This window comes from Mytilus edulis, chromosome 13 (assembly GCF_963676685.1).
Source record: "Mytilus edulis chromosome 13, xbMytEdul2.2, whole genome shotgun sequence".
Taxonomy (NCBI): domain Eukaryota; kingdom Metazoa; phylum Mollusca; class Bivalvia; order Mytilida; family Mytilidae; genus Mytilus; species Mytilus edulis.
In genome coordinates this window covers 44,041,010-44,059,703 of record NC_092356.1, presented here as the reverse complement: position 1 = coordinate 44,059,703, position 18,694 = coordinate 44,041,010, and the positions used below count along the sequence as shown (strand labels likewise).

The 18,694-nt window shown below is 32.4% G+C and overlaps 1 protein-coding gene across 2 annotated transcripts in view; it reads left to right on the top strand.

Annotated features, from left to right (window-relative positions):
- Positions 1-3,732: 3,732 nt before the first annotated feature.
- LOC139502170 (orexin receptor type 2-like) overlaps positions 3,733-18,694 on the top strand; it is an 89,960-nt gene continuing 74,998 nt past the window's right edge. The window contains exon 1 of one of the 2 annotated variants that reach the window (XM_071291548.1): positions 3,733-4,004. The gene's annotated coding sequence lies outside the window, so the exon portion shown is untranslated. The remainder of the gene's footprint in view (positions 4,005-18,694) is intronic. The other variant, XM_071291550.1, reaches the window with a different exon arrangement.

Sequence of the window (18,694 nt, the reverse complement as noted above, 5' to 3'; positions counted from 1 at the left end):
GTCTACGTCCACGTGCGATGGTCTATCCCACGCATGATGGCTAGTTTATTATAATAAAATCTAAATATTATTATGAGAAGTACCTGTTGATTTTTTTAATAGTTAGTTTATAAATCTAAATTCATTATTGTCTATATTTGTCATTAATTGCAGATGCATACGAAATAAGAGATCTTCCTCTTTGATTTTCTACGTGTAGACATAATTTCATATTTAACAAATTATCTTTACTTTGTTCGTCTCATGAGATTTTCTTTTATATTAATATTACGGACCAATGTGTATTTAGAGAATGTCACACACCATCGTACGTTAAAAGGAACCTTTATTTGTAAATTGCTACAGAAAGTTAACTTTCACTTCCCACCAATCCACCTCTAAGCCCTTTCTCGTTGTTTTTTAAGTTTATAAGCACTTTATCATTTTTAAAACTTGGAAAACTGCTTTTATCATATAAATAAACATCTTTATCGACATGAAAAGCATTGCAAATGTAATTTGTGTAGACCATCGCACTTCGACGTAGCAATCAATAAGAGGCAAGCGTCACAAGGCCACCATTGCACTCCATCGTATATATAAAATGCTTCCGCGTCAAAATTTATCATCGTACCTCAGCGTGATTATCGCGGTTTGGAGTATTATATTGCAGTCCAGAGTCGATTTTTTGTTTAATTATGTATATTGTACTATTATTATGTAAATATACATGTAGTTGTTCATGTAGATTTCGTGACATGAACATATAATCGATGCACATTTCAGTCACTAGACTAATAATGTATGTGTATAAATTTTAGTTATTCGCTTTTTTTTAAATATGCTTGTAATTATTATGTTGGAATGTTAAAATAACACAGATTTTGACGACCCCCCTTTGACTCTTGTTATGATTCCTAGCTTAGAATCACTAACTTAGTTATCTAGAATCTGGCGTTTAGTCCCGACCTTCATCCAATTTGTTTGTTCCGAATGATTTTTCCATTCAAGAAAATATTTATCTTTGTACGCTGATATATCAATTGCTATAATTCCAACGGAAAAAAAAAGAAATAAATGTTCATCGTAATATTGTAACATTCCACGAAAATATCAATTACTCCTATAAGTACGAGGATATTTCCATCATTCACATTTAACAATTCTAATATTTTTAGAGAAAATGTTTACATTAATTTAAGAAAAATAAAAGGGTATAACAAAATTGTGTAGAAGGTCTTCTCACACCAATCAGTAAAAATCTGGTGTACTAAATATGCAGTCACGTTCACTGTTGGATAGCTATTTTAAATCTGATGATATGTATATGCCAATGAGACAACTATCCACCAACGTTCCTAAACAAACGATGACGGAGCTACAGTAACTGTTAAATACAATATTAACCAAATTTAGCCACAACCATTTTTGGGGTATCTAGTTTAAAATCATATGACTTTTGTACGATTATCTTCTTGCCAACCAACATGGCCGATATGGCAGAAACGGAAGTTAAGTTTATTATCTTAATTATGAAGCACAAAATATTTTTATATTTCGTTCCTAGTTAATTGAAAGAGGGACGAAAGATACCAAAGGGACAGTAAAACTCATAAATCTAAAACAAACTGACAACGCCATGGCTAAAAATGAAAAAGACAAACAAACAACAGCACACATGACACAACATAGAAAACCAAAGAATAAACAACACGACCCCCACCAAACAACTAGGGGTGATCTCAGGTGCTCCGGAAGGGTAAGCAGATCCTGCTCCATATGTGGCACCCGTCCTGTTGCTTATGTGATAACAAATCCGGTAAATAGTCTAATTCGGTAGGTCCCATTCAAGAAAGGGAAGGGGATTGTAGTTACGACGTAAGGAACATATCCGATATCATTTGTGAAACGGTTATTCCATTACGGTCAACCAACTCGTGATGGCGTCCGTAAAATTTACAAATGCCTTACATAGTTACATGCCTTACATTGTTATTAGGTACAGTCACACTTTTGTCTCAATTTGATTAAATCTTGATCGAGGTGCAACACGATCATGTTTGTCAATTTCTTCTGACAAATTTTAACCAATCAATTATTCAGTCTATATCAAATTTCCAAAGCATGCCAAGTATATCCATACGTAAACAATATCGGATATTCACATAATTAGACGTGGGGTATCATCCCTTGAGTATATTATTAATCGATGGTGAACACGATCTAATCTATATAATCATTTGAACTCGAAAGAGCTGAATTGAAAATCACGTCTTAGCCGTTTATAGGAATAAAAGATACTACGAAGTCAATAAAAACCGAATTCAAAGAAAAACAGGAGCTCTATATTTTAAAACTTTGATTCTTCTCTTTCAGTAATTCAGAACTTTTGATATCTGCAGTCTATAGCAAGCAGGTGTTAAGATGACTTATTGCATCTATTTTGAATAGCAATAGAATAAAATTGAGAATGGAAATGGGGAATACGTCAAAGAGACAACAACGCGACCGAAGAGCAGATATCAGCCGGAGGTCAACAATGGGTCATTAATGCAGCGATAGAATCCCGAACCCGGAGGTGAGCATCAGTTGGCCCCTAAATAATATGTGTACTATATAGTTCTGTACATTTTACGATAACAAAATTCGAATACGTAATGTTAGTTTGGTGCATTTTTAAAAGGTTGAAGTGTCCCTCTCGTTTACGTCAAAGTTTATCTTGGGTCTCGGTTTCCTTTTGGTAGCCCCCCCCCCCCCTCTCTCTCTCTCTTTTTCCTCCCCTCGTTAAACAAAGGCGATTGGAGTGTAGAAAAACTAAACATTGAAAGTCTATAACAAATTGCAAGATAAACGTTACATACGTACCTGGTAATAAACTTACCATAGACAGAACTATGTGTACTTACCACAAAATTGAAATATGCTCGGCGAGCCTTGCGTCTTCCTGCCTCTATGGTTAAAGCTCATATAAGTAAAGGGTATAATTTTAGACACTAAGGATGTGTCCATAATTTAGGTTATATTCTGGTCTGTATCTCTAATAAAGTATGGAAACAGGGAATAGGTCAAAAAGACAAAACTCCGATAAAAGAGCTCAATACCACCAATGAATCTTCAACGCAGCAAGAAAATCCCGTACCCAGAGGCTGGTAATTTAGAATATGACAGAGGCTGGTCATTTAAAATATGACAGAGGCTGGTAATTTAGAATATGACATACCTTCTGTTCTACCTATGATTATTATCATTTATATCGATTTCAATGGAATTAAAATAAACTCAAATATATAATCTTATTGATTGAGAACTAGGAAGATCGTTTCAGTATTGTATTTTATATGTAATTTTTTTCTGGATTACGTATACTTTTATTCAAATGATATATCACGTTTTTTTTTCTAATCAAGCCTTTTTACTAGACATTATATATTAAGTATTAGTCTTTTCAATTTCTTTCTTGAAAAAATCCGACAAGAAAACAGCTTAATACCGATCAAATTTGTTTTTAAGACTGCTTTTTGACGCTGATTATGATATTGGGTAGTTGATTGGTAGAAATCAGAAAGGTTTGAATTTGTAATTATTTTATTTTACCAATCAAGACATTTGATAATTTACTGTAACACAAGGATAATATGCTTTTCATTTTAGAAAAAATCCTATATGATTGATTTAATTGCTAGCATGTTGAAGTCTTTCCGTTTTCTATACTTTACAATTTAGACAATATGTATTGGAAGAATTTATACAATTGAGTTTTTGTCATTTGCAGTACTGGTAGGTTCTGTAGTATGTGTTTGATGCTGTTAATCAGTGTGGTAAGCATTAAGACAGCTATCCATGAAAGCGAGGCAAGCTGTTAGACATAAATTAACAGAAGATCCACCCATAAGCATTCAATAGACAAGTTCGTCTATTCGTTTAAGACATTTTAACGCAGTATAGTGACAGACATCTTTGCAGCGATTTTCTAATACTTGCTGATTGTCTGATTTGATGCATAAGACTTGGTGAAATTTTACAAGGTAGGACGAATCTTTTTATTATGTTTTGTCCGTTTATGTTTTATTTGAACACTTGAAAAAAGTTATATAAGAAATTTACGGAAACTGTTATGTTTTAACCGTCTTGTTATTTAAATAAACACTCAAATCTTTAAATATTAAAAGCAATATTATACATTTATATAAACAAAATACTTAGTATGAAATTCCTTTTTATTATTGACAAAATTTATAAATGTTTTTTCCCAAAATACTTTAACGAAAGCTGTTGCGTATTTTTAACAGTCGCTGTCATGCCACGTATATATGTCAATTTTTCTAAAGTTAATAAGTCACTAAATGTCTTTCATAATATCAATAAGTGAGTTGAATATTCTTGCTTTGATTTCCAGCATTTTATTCATCAACCATAAAACAAGCTATCATGATCAATTCATTAGCCAAGTCTAATCTCAGTAGACATGATCATGCAATGTGATAAGATTATTGATAATTCCATAACTAGAAGTTTCAATGGACATATATATATAGAATGATGAATGACTATGTCTGCAGTAACAAATTGTCAAGGTCCTGGCTTCAACTTCCATATGAAAAATTTAATAAAACGCCCTTTTAATGAAACCTATTTCTAAATATTTTACATGGCTTATTAAGTATAGCGGCTGCATTTAAAGGAGAAAATCAGATTTTAATAGAGAAAAACTTTTGGATTTATTCTTTTAGGATAATTTCTTCTGAAAGATTTGAAACCACGTGCCATTCTTTTCTTGTTGTCTATAAAACCATTGCTTATGAAACTTTTCTCATGTCGATAGTCGCTTAAGCATGTAATCAAATATCACACATGATGTCATTTTATGTAGTCCGCAGACGACAGTTACAAAACCTTCGTGTTATATTAGACAGCTATGCTTTTACAGCATGCATGATGTTAAAGAAAGCAGAAAAAGACCGGTAAACAAGTCTAACGATGATTGTCATTATTAAAATACAAATAGGCAACAGCAAATTGTTAACTATTTATACTGCAAAAAGTGCAACAAGGTCTAAATAATGCGAAAAAAATCGTATTAATGTTTTGTTTTCTAAAATACCCACAATAACGTTTAACAGAAATAATACAAATGAAATTAATATAGCGGTAACCTCATCCTAGTTTTACTGTAAGTTACATGTACATGTACATGCATATGCTAAACAAAAGTATTTGTAACCTCATGTACAAATTTACATAAAATTTACATTCTTTAAACACAAATAGGCAACAGCAAATTGTTTACTTGTTAGACGGCAAAAAGTGCAACAAGGGTACATGTATATAAGGTGTAAAATTCCTACACACCAAATGTTTGTTTTCTAAAATACGCATAATAAACTAATAAACTATTTCAAGTCTTCAAGTTGGTGTAGGTACAATAGACATTTGAATCGCAAACATACATGTTCTGTTCTAGTTTCGAAAGTTTAAAAATTTGTTTTATTGCGAAATCTATATATATTGTACAAAACACATTAATGTGATGTCAATGCATCTTTGAGTGTTATTTTGTATTGAAGTTTCGAAAACACACACATTTGACCATTACTGTCCGTTCGCATTGCGTTCACGTTTTTATACGAATAAAGGACAAGGATTTTTTATATGTCATTCTTTGAAGGTGGATCATACCTTGCATTAAATACATGTATGTGCAATAAGTACACTATTAAAAAAGGTAAATTTGATTTATGAAATATATTTTTTTGTGTATTTCAATCACCTTTGTCTTTTAGTGTGTTACATGAAAAATTGTAACAAGAAAATCGGACTGAATATATAAAGCTCAAAATATAGATTTCAAATAATAGTTTCGAACACTTCTTAACGCGGATTTAAATCTATATATATTACAAGAGTTCTAAGGGATTCGTTTTGTTTATTTTTAATAATTCTATGCAACACGTACGTTTACTATGTTCTCAACTATTGAGTTCTCGCATGGTCGTTTATCTAAACACTGTGTGAAAATGATTTTACTACATGACACGGGTGACAAGAAGAACTAGTCCCCTGTTAAAGGAATTGTTTTGGTTTTTACTGGTATTCAAATTATTCAAAATGGAGCGTATCAAATACTATGCGTTCCTCTTCTGGGTAAAACTTCAGTGAGAACTATCTTTGTTCAAAATAAAACTAACTATATATATACATCTGTTGTAGGGTTGTCACTGACTCAGACGTACTTATAAATATAATTATTTTCTGTGACTGTATCTTACATTAATTTGTAGGATCCTTTACTATAGATAATTTAGCTGATCTGTAACAATAACATCTCCATGCCTTATATATCATGTACTGCAGTACGCCGCTAGATTAAAAACTGACGTGGAAAGGTAACACACGGCCAGCGAAAACTCTTTTTTTAAGAGCCCAGGTGGTCGTGTGGTCTAGCGGGACGGCTGCATAATAAAGATTTAAAAAAAAAGCGGGACGGCTGCAGTGCAGGCGATTTGGTGTCACGATATCACAGTAGCATGGGTTCGAATCCCGGCGAGGGAAGAACCAAAAATTTGCGAAAGCAAATTTACAGATCTAACATTGTTGGGTTGATGTTTAGACGAGTTGTATATATATATATATATATATAAGTCTATAAAAAAGACCAACCAGCAAATTTACTATGTACCGGATCGTTTAAAATAGGCGATACTATGCAGATAAGGAAAAAATTAAAAGGGAATTAACTTAAAGGTTTCAATAGCTTCTAGCAAAGTCGAGCTCGAGCTCAGATGTTTTGAGTGTACTATTGCTAGTTTAGTATTTTATAACTGCAATGGGCAATACTGGTGAAAAACAATACCATCTTTATTATGTTCTAAAAATCTGGGTCCAGTTTCACGAAGCTGTCTTAGGACTGAGACATGTCTTAGGATAGTCTTACGACATTTCGTAGTCCTAAGTGGATTTCACGAACTGGTCCTAAATTAGGACATCTCTTAAAGTTGGTCATAAAGTTAGGACTACACGAGAGGTGTCTTATGATGGTCTTGTGATAGTCATAAGTTTATTTATATAAATTACACTATTTTTTATATTAATTTTTCAAAATATCTTCTTCATTTATTATCTAATTATTTATTCTCCTTTTCCTGCTCATAACTAAAATCAATTTTTATAGGTTGACGGATTATCATGATTTGTCAACAATGAGCACGATTTTATCCTATGACCTTATTATAACCGATACAGTGGAAAATTGTATTCAACTCACTTGTACAAAAACAAAATGTCATCATTTTATTCTTTTTTTCTCAATTTTTATTTTAAAATTTTTCATATGTATATTGGTGTATTATTTAAAGATAACCTTAATACAAATTACATTTATTTTTCATATTAATTTTGCAAAATATCTAGTTATATTAATCAATACGTTTAGTAATTTATGGTAAAGACATACTACATTTACATGACTTTTTACCGTAAATCAATGTTAATATTTGAAAATTTAAAGAACTTGCGATAGGTTTAGGATATCTTAGTTGAGATCATCCTAAGACAGCTTCGAGACGAGGTCTGAGATATGTCCTAGGATAGTCATAAGAGGATCATAAGACATGTCCTAAGATATATTTTATGACATATCTTAGGATAGCTTCGTGAAACCGGCCCCTGATCTCATTGACTAAATGATGTGTTACTATCATAAACTTATACTAGATTCATTCAAGTACTTGGTTCATTTTTCAAGCCGCATGTGCTTCAGGAAAGGATGACATGGTGTATTACTGCACAAATTTCATCTGATCGGCACTTAGTGAACGTAAGGAATATATTTTATTGAAACGATTAAGGATCTATTTACAAAGAGTTTAGTGACATTTTTTAGTACATTTGTATTGTGGTTATTTTTATATTGATGGACAAAAAGAGTTTGACCAAATGGCGAATTCGATCAAAGTTTTACTGTAATTTGACAAAGGGTAAGGTATAAGTTAAAATAAAACTTCACAAAGACAACATCTGCTCTTGTTTCCATTATCGCGGTTTTTTTTTATTTTCATTTATTTTAAAATTGTACATTTTCATCATTTTGAAAGAATCAGATGTACAGAAGTAAACGACATTAAAAGAAACAACAAAACATAAAGATCCTGCATATCATAGTAAAGAACTAGCGGTTCAAGTCGTCTACAGTTTTTGGCTTCCATGCATGGAGTCTCACATGATTGATTAAAAGTGTTTTTAGAGATGATCAAACTTCAACCCCCAGAGTTTTGGGAAACTTGGCCGATTAAAAAAAGTGAGCTTTTCTCTTTCATGTTAGTATTTTTTGTGTAAAAACACAATACAATTCATATCATGTATCAAAAACTCAATATTTTTTTTTAAATTGGTGCAGTTTAAAGTGCGAATGTACAATTAACACATTTGATGTAGAACATATAAATATCTCTTGTATTTGTTTCCTACTGACAACATATAACGATTACAAATACATATCTTCATTAAATGTACCTTTAGACGTTTTTTTTAAACTTATAATTTTTTTCTATTGACGTAACATTTGTTCTGAATAACATTATTTCGCTGTGTTCAAAGAGGTGTATAATACTAAATTAAATATCAATATTAATGTTGTAGATATAATAAAAATTTACAAAGATAAAACTTTTATTGGCAAATTGCTTATCAATATTTATACATATTTGAATTGAACTATTTTTTTAAATTTTTATTTTTTTATTTTCTTTTTGGACTATTAAAACTGCTGAAATTTCTTTTTTCTTCTTTTTCTAATAGTGATTAAAATTTATTCATTGTATATGAAGGATTTAAGCCCAAGTTCAAACTGGTATTCATAATTTGCATCAACAATGTATTCATATAAAACGTTGTACTTTGCGTTATGTTAACTTGTTGATTGTCTTTTTACTGTACTTTTTCTTTAAGTCTCTTATATACATGTGTCGGACATGTATGCAAAATCGATAATTTTCTTCAAATACACAAGTATGATATTATAAATTTGAGGATGGAAATTTCATACAGAAATGGTACAGTATTGCATTAAACTCTTCTCATGGTTCTCTCTTCCGATTACGAAAAATACTTTTTGAGACTATGCATTTTGAAAACAACGTTTGTTTCTGTTTTCTTTCATTATCATGTTCATATGATGAAATCATAATCTTTCAGTCAGTTTAAGGTGGTAGACCTAGGTTAAGGGAAGTAACTCTTAAAATCATCAGTACGTTTGTGTCAACCATTTTCAAAAACATATTCTAAGCTTCTAGGTTACATAGATTATTTTCAATCTGTTTCAGGTAAATACTTAAAATACATTGGTGAACTTGACTTTTACAAACGCTTGACTGATTTAAAGAGTTATCTCCCTTAACCTAGGTCTACCTCCTTAATAGAAGTCTGGAGCTGGCATGTCAGTTAACAGCTAGTAGTCTGTTGTTATTTATGCATTATTGTCATTTTGTTTATTTTCTTTGGTTACATCTTCTGACATCAGACTCGGACTTCTCTTGAACTGAATTTTAATGTGCGTATTGTTATGCGTTTACTTTTCTACTTTGGTTAGAGGTATAGGGGGAGGGTTGAGATCTCACAAACATGTTTAACCCCGCCGCATTTTTGCGCCTGTCCCAAGTCAGGAGCCTCTGGCCTTTGTTAGTCTTGTATAATTTAATTTTAGTTTCTTGTGTACAATTTGGAAATTAGTATGGCGTTCATTATCCCTGGACTAGTATATATTTGTTTAGGGGCCAGCTGAGAGACGTCTCCGGGTGCGGGAATTTCTCGCTACATTGAAGACCTGTTGGTGACCCTCTGCTGTTGTTTTTTGTTTTTTATTTGGTCGGGTTGTTGTCTCTTTGACACATTTCTCATTTCCATTCCCAATTTTATAGCACTGAATGCATGTATTAATAGTACTAAATAAACGTTTCTGAAGGTTATGAAATTCACTTCTACGTGTAAATCGAAGTACAATAAAAAATCAGAGCTTTGCTTTGACCATAGTACAATAAATGTTACGCAATCAACAATGTTCCAGTTCCAACTAGAAAGTATATTTTCCTATGAGTTCCATTTTCCAGACGTGATATTTATAAAATATTTGCATTTCTGATGTAATTAGTCTTTAATATTTAGTTCATTTTGGAAATCTAAGAAAATTGATACCCAACAAAAATTACACTTTTACAGTAACCCGTTATAATTATACAAAACGTTTCGACATAATCAGAACTCAATTAACAAGCTATTGCCCCTAGCTTTAACATGTCAGAAAAGCTTCGAGGAATAGAGATATTCTGACAATTTATTAGCTCAATTTCCCTCTTTATGACCACCATTAGTGTTAGTTTTATCCCAGTATCTGACCGTGTAATTATAACTACATTGTGGACGTTGTATTCTGGTTACAACTTCAGTTTATACTTTCTTGGTTAATAGCAAAAATAAATTGGGTAATCGCAAAACAAACGTTAACTTAGTACAAAAACTGAAGTAAACAAATGGTATTGATAAAAAAAAAATCGAAAAAGGTTCTATCTAGGGCAGACATTTTTTTTTTAGAGCAACCATATTTTTTTGACTTTCATAGAAGCATACATGTACGTGTAGTCTATATGACTGTGAATTTACATTAAAATATGCAGACTCATTTGATAAAACTAAAGGTTTACTTAGATCCTCCTTTTAGTTCCTTATTTATAAAAAAAGGGAGATTTAGGTTTTCAAAGTATCTGGGCGTAGTTCGTGAATATACCAAGAGTACCGAAAGAATCTTTCGCTTATAATCGTCACAAAATTTACAAAATGATGATTGCGCTGACTCTTGTTTTTACTTATATATCATTAGTATATACATGTATGTCCTCCCGTTTGTTGCAATGCTACACATTGTTGGACATTGGATCTTTTTAATATGACACAGGAAGTAATTCCATGTCCGTTGTTGTTCAGATGAGAATGACACTTCTCAAATTTTGATATTATAAAATTATCGGGAAATTATCGATACTTCTCTTGATATGACAAATGTTGTGAGACTGTAATCTTGATATGTCCCTCAGCGATAGGTCCACGATAATATTCGCCTTCTTAATAGCATTTACTTAATTGCAATGCGTCCCATGGGCAGACGGTCATTTCAAATTATCCATGTGGACATCTTGGAGACGTTTTGCATGGAAAGAAACGATATACTTCGTTAAGGAAGTGTTCATTTCTTGTACATTATTAATTATCTTTTTATTTACTTACGTGGAGATAAGTCAAGGTGTTTTGTTGGGTTGTTGACGCCCTGGATTTAGTATTTTTATGTAGAATTTATGGACTTTTATTAACTTGTTTATCTGTCATGGTATTGGTATGTTTATCTTCGGCTTATGCTTGACCCCTTTTTTTTTCTTCGTTAAGGAGTTTAGTATTTCGTGTATATTAACATTCCGTCATAGTTCTCTATCAAGGTTGAAGCTTTCTGGATGAAGGACATTTGACATATTATTATTTTTCTTGATCGAGAGAAATAAGGACGAGAACAAAAGAGAAAATCATAAATCAAGTTTGATCTTGTCAAAATATATATTTTTCTATTGTAAATTTGGATGACTACCTTCCTTCCGACACAAACAGTTGCAAAGAACTTTGATAAACAGCTGTTTCATTCTCTTTAACAATTCCTCCCTCTTTTTCTTATTTTTCTTCTATTACTTTATATTTATTTATCTGAGTAGAAATCAATTTTTCCTCAAGGTTTTCAAAGAAGTTCCATCTACAGTGAAGTCTATGCTTTGCAATCAATATCTAATTGTATTAATTGCACTGTAGTTTTAATACCAACACCACTATTGATATTCATTTGTATTATTTAATACACACTGATTTACCACGATTCCGCATCTTTATACAGTGTAAGAAAACAACGTGAACATGTAAACATTGTAAGACAGGTCGATATGAGCCTTTGAGTTTAGATGCAGTATATTATTGTTTGGCTTAAGTGAAGTTTATTTCGATATGATGCCTGTTAACTTATGGATTTTGCTCATTGTTGAAGTCCGTACGCTAACCTTCTGTGTCATTTAATCCCTGATGGCGAGTTGTCTCATTGGCAATCCACCACATCTTCTGATTTCTATATCGTTTGTCACTTTCCTTTTTTTATTACTATTTCATATTTCACATTTCAAGCATTTGTACCGGAAATGAAGGTAAAATGATTAGACAAAATACAAATCCAACAATAAATTTATGAAAGAGGTATTTAAAAATTGGAGGCATTTAATTCACATTAGAAAGGAATATATGAATGAAATAATCAAATTAATAGTATATCATGTATATGTCATTGTATTGTAATTAGATTTTGAACAATAACGTCAGTTGACAAACTTCACGGTACTGTAAAAATGACAACACTGAAGGTGTGAGTTCAAATCCTGCACATGGCAGGTGCGTTTGACTCCAATTTTATTGACTAGTTTACCTGCCGAAGGTCGGTTGTTCTCTCCGCCGCCTCCGCCAATAACAACTGATCGCCATGGAATTTTGCAATAATACAGAAGTTGGCGTTAACACAAAATAATCAATCAATAAAGCTGTAGAGTTTTGCTGTCTTTCAGGACAGTAAATGGTAGGTTCAAAGGACATGTACAACGTTTGACTATTGATAAACAAGCAAATGCGAATTCTTCAAATAGATACTCCATTCCTTACGTCCCTCTTTTTACATACTTAGAAAAAAAATGTCTAACAAAGTTCCTGAACAGTTCAATTTTATAAAGTAATCGATAGAAAATGAAAGATACTGAAACATTCCAGTTAGCTTTGACATACAGGTACTTTTGTGGTTGAAAACAAGCACCAAGAGAAAAAAATGATTCTAAGGAAATAAACTGTTATAAAATCGATTTGGGGTATATATTGTATACTTTGTCCAGTTCATGCTTATTCTGAAATGTCGTAATAGTGTCAAATTACTTGTCATTGGGTCTTTTACATTTAGACATCTCATTAGCAATAATTATACTTCGACTCTTTATTGCATACAGAATAAGGAAATTAAGTAAGAATAGTCTAGATAAATACAATAAGTACGGCGCCTGTTCTTGTCGTCTTCTGTGATTTGTCTAGTGTCAGACAGCTATCCCTTTCTAACAAAACATCAACCTTTTACGAGGGTCTGGATGGGCTTGACAGAATAGAGCATATACTGGGGAAAAGATAAAGAATGGGGAATGAGTCAAAAGAAATAAAGAGTAGAGAATGATAAGATGAATAAGATTAAAAAAAAAAAAAATGGGCAAAAAGAAGATATCGAGAAAAAAAAACAGAAAAAAAACCCAGAAAATTATGACCGGCTGAAAATATAATGAATAACCATAAATTGGTCAAGAAAAAAATAATTATAGAGAAAACTTGAAAAAAAAATGAATTGAGAAAATTTGGAAACAATATAAAATAGAAAGAAAATGGTTAAAAAAATAAAAAATGGTGGTGCTAAAGTATATGGAATAGGGGGAAATGGTGTGTTAAAATATACACACACAGATAACATGGGGTAAAACAAGTCAGAGTTAGAAAAAATAACGTAAAATTGAAAAATACAAAATCGAAGGCTCCCCACCACCTGACCCTCTTACATGTGCTTTATTTAAAAGGCATATTGATGTAAGTTCAGCTCGCGTTGTAATATAAAAATCTAAGTAATATCTACATAACAAGATACAATTATATCGCATAGCAATTTGTCCATGATTTAAAAGAAGTCTAATAAATGTAATTACTCTGTAAATTTGACTCTGGTTTCTCTCAGACTTATTTCCTTTTCAAAGAAACAGCCAGTAGAATGTTTTCTAGAATGACCAAAATTATAGAGAATCAGATCAAATGCTTAAAGCTCATCTTTGATTACATGTTTTATCAATCTTATTTTCTGGAGAAGACGAGAGAACAATTGATGATGATGATATATTATTAAACGTACTTTTATCTCTCATATTCAAAGTAAAATTACAAAAATTAGATAAGAGAACTGTATATAGAAACAAGAAGATGTGGTTTAAATTATCAACCAGAGTTCAAACGCCGGGAATGCATTCAGCTTCCGGTTACTGTACGACATTTAACAAGAAGCAAACTCCATACCATATAGTCAACTTTTATAGTCATGGACTAACAAACCTGTATATGTTTCTTTAAAGAATATTTGTAAATCCGTTTGGTCTGTGTGAAAATGTTTTCCATTTTTTTTTTTAAATTGGAAAACGTATACATTAACTCCCGTGGTATTAACGTTGATGTACACAATATCTAAAATATTCAATTACTTTTAATTAATTTGAATAAACAAATAAAATGAATTTATAAAAGACATTCGAGTATATAGATAAACGTATGGTTCAAATTTCACTGCATGTTTAATATCAAGACAAAAGTGTTTGAAGCCAATGACATTTAACGTGTGTCTCTCATGGTCGTTACTTAACCTTTTTGAAGGTTATTTAGTAAGGTCATTACATTTCAATTTATTGTTGTTATTAGTCTCCTGCTGTTCGAACTCGCCGTGATAAAATTATCAAGTATTAACGTATGTTATATCGGTATAAATACGAGACTGCCCCCACATGCACAACATGAACAATGTTAGTACCTAAGATAAATGATATTTTGAATTGTTTTTCTTAAACATTTAGAGAGTCGAAGGATACCAGAGGGACATTCAACGTCATAAATCGAAAATGAAATTACAACGCCATGGCTAAAAAAGAAAAAGTCAAACAGACAAACAATAATAGTACACAAAACACAACATAGAAAAATGAAGAAATAATTTTGAACAATTTAAAGTTGCATTGATTATTTGATACAGAGATAAACAAGTTTTCTATGATATTTTTACAATATACAAATATGATTTGGTTCTTGTAAATCTAATATGATTGAAAGCAAGCAAGCTACATAGAAGAAAATTATGAAATAAATCAGCTGAATTTAAATCAACCATTCGTAGCTTGATTTGATTGTTGTAATTTTTGCGGAAACAATCGATGTTGACAATATGAAATTTCTTCAACACTAAATTTCGTATTTGATTTGGCCGCTTTACATGCAGATATTTTAAGATGCATCGCGTAATCCAAAATGTTGCATGCTGTAATTGTTATATACAAAAAGTTTGAAAACTAAAACAAAAATATATTAGTATTGTGTCCTATCAAATTTGTCCTCACATTATCTTAAATGTGTTCTTTAAATGATTTGTGACTGGCTCTTTCAAATTTGTAAAAGTATCGGTTACACATTAAATTGTATGATCCACTTTCCGTTTTGTGAAATTGTCGATGAAAAGAACACATGTGATTTATGACGACATTGAAAAAAATCATACAAATGAGTTCAAAATGTATCCATCAAAATTATTTAAATTTGATCTGTAACGTTTTGGTTGACAAATAAAAGAGTCTTTAGAAAATTTGGAGAAAATATGTGTAACTTCAGTTTTCGAGGAAGTTGAAAGTTTTTGATACAATTACGTAATTTAGGTTTAGATGTACTGTATACGTGTATCTTTAGAACTGCATGACTACTAGGCGGATGTAGGAATAAATGACTGATAGACTCAAAACAACTGTATTGACGCGCTCAGTAGCAGTGTATATAACTGATTTTCTTAGAATGGCCGCTATACATAAAATCTGCTGATTTTATAATACATGTACCTATCAGGAACTAATTTTAATTCAATGTATTTTATTGTTTAAACACATGAACATTTTAACGCAGAGATTGAACAAAAGGCAAACTGTTCAAATCCTTTCCTATATAAGATTGATTGAAAAATCGAATATTAAAAGTGCATTTCTTATAATTCGCAGATCATTTTTATTGTACAAAGTCACTGGTGGGAAATCTCCTATTTTTTATTATGTATCCATATGTCTGCAAGTACAATGTAGTGTGTAAGACCTTTCCGGGTATTGACTTGAAATTAATAATTGAATTCTCGCGAGAGTTTGCATTATGGCATATCGTAAAGTATTTTATTATTTGGATAATTTAGTGTCGTTTGAAGATATCCGATTGTCTAGTCTCTGTTTAATTTAGATTTATTATCTATATAGTGCGAATTAAAGCTATATCTTTTGATAGAAACTTCCCTTATGTCAACCTTTATTCATCTTTTGTTCATTTGTGTCGGTTGGTTGCTGTCTCATTCTTTCATATTCCATATTCAGCCACATATTCACGGTATATAATGTTGCCCAAAGTATTATTAAATTAACACACCGATGAAAATTACCACGTTAAAGTTTAACAACTATTTGTTACACATAATAATATAATAGATACTCTTTTGATAGAAATACAATTTAATCTCATTCTGCAAACCATCTGTCAATCTTCGTTGATTACTTGATGGAAACATATGCACCTAGCTAATAGTCGTCCCTAGCTTAGTCGTCCCTGTGAGGAGCTTTGCAGTAATCAAAGCAATCAGCTGATAAACAAATTAGAATAGTTACATGTATCAAAGGTACCAGGATTATAATTTGTATGCCAGACGCTCGTTTCGTCTTCATAAAGACTCATCAGTAACGCTCATATCAAATAGTTATAAATTAGAATTAGTATTGTCTTAAGCCCCAGTCCCACTAGACCACGATCGCACCCCGCTCACCGCGATCTAAAATAAATATAGATCGTGGTGAAGTCGCGGTATGAACGGCATGAAAATGTGAATTTTCGTTGCTTTCACGATGCTACTACGTCCTAATAACGCTTCTACAACGATCCCGCTACGATTAAACCACGTTCTCACCGCGCGTATTCTGCGACCTCACTACGCTCATAAAGATCTTTCTACGCTCTTCACGCTCTCACTACGACCATACCACGAGTTATCCGATAGCAACACGATCTTACTGCGATTATAACACGTTCTTACCACGATTATACTACGTTCATACCGCGATCTTACTACGTTATCAACAATACCGTCAATATCGTGTTTCATATACAATATAGTTCCATTCCTTCTATTTCTGATTAAAACGGAGATTTCTCGGAAACAATACAGTCATGCCACCAAAATCTACTAGAACACGTGAGCGTGGTGGTAGGGGTTGATGTAGAGGCAGAGGAAGCAAAGTATGAACGCCATACTAAACTCCAAGAAACTAAAATTAAAAATAGTACAAGACTCCTGACTTGGGACAGGCGCAACATTAGTGGGGTTAAACATGTTTGTGAGATCTCAACCCTCCCCCTATACCTCTAGCCAATGAAGAAAAGTAAATGCATAACAATACGCACATTAAAATTCAGTTCAAGAGAAGTCCGAGTCTGATGTTAGAAGATGTGACTAAAGAAAATATTGAAGAAAATGACAATAATACATAAATAACAACAGACTACTTGCAGTTAACTGACATGCCAGCTCCAATTAAACTGATACTATACACATAAGTAGTATAATACTTGTCATCAAGAGATGACCAATCAAACCTAAATTACAACCTATTGCTCAAATGACGATATTTTAGTGAACGATAGCAGAGATAACACAGATGTGTCAATATATATAGGAAGATGTGGTATGAGTTCCAATGAGACAACTCTCCATCAACGTAAAAATCTATAAAAGTAAACCATTATAGACCAAGGTACGGCCTTCAATACGGAGCCTTGGCTCACACCGAACAGCACGCTATAAAGGGCCCCAAAAAATACTAATGTTAAACCATTTAAACGGGAAAAACCAACGGTCTAATCTATATAAAAACTAGAAGCATGGTTGAGCCGTTAGAGCAAATGGATAAATACATTCAGACAAACAAAATCTAGGGAGTTTTTTTTATATATTTTATGTGAAAATGACAATAGAAATGATGGTCGTAGTGTGAACGTAGTAAGGTCGTGAGAAGAGCGTTATAAGGACGGCAAGGGCGTGCTAGAATCGTACTATGGTCGTGAACAGCGTGGTAAAGTCGTAGTGGAAGCGTAGTTGGGTCGCGGTGAGAACGTGATGGTCGTAGTAAGGTCGTCATAACGTCTCTGTGAGATCGTAGTGCAATCTCTCCGAATAGAATTACGCTTTCGCTACGCTCTCGCTACGATTGTAAGGCGACCTTTGCGATCTTACTACGATCTTAGTGCGCTCTTACTACGCTTCTATTACGACCTGATTTCGCCACGACCGCACCACGATTGTTTTGAACATGTTCAAAGTTGTCCACGCTCTTTACGATCTTGAAGACCTCACCATGACCGTGGTACGACCTTACTGCGACCTACACGATCGTACCACGATCATCAATATTTGCATTTTTTTCACAGATCGTAGTGCGATCATGGCCTAGTGGGACTAGGGTATTAGGAGATTATCTCTGTATTGAAGTCTCTTTGGATTTTTCAGCCCAGGAAACAGAATTCAAGAAATGATTTTAATTTGCACGTGTATATCTTAGTTCTCTGATACAATCCTGTGTTGTATTCGCGTTTATTTTATGTATAATTTCATTATGTCAATCAATTTATTAGTAGTATTTGTGTTTTGAGAATTATCGGCTGCAATATATTGGAGACAATGATCCATTTTATTTTGCTGGCTGTAATATCTGGAAAACAATGTTCCATTCCATTTTGGTGGCTGCAATATCAAGAAAACAATGTATCATCATTCTCATTTTGTGCGTTCTTTTTA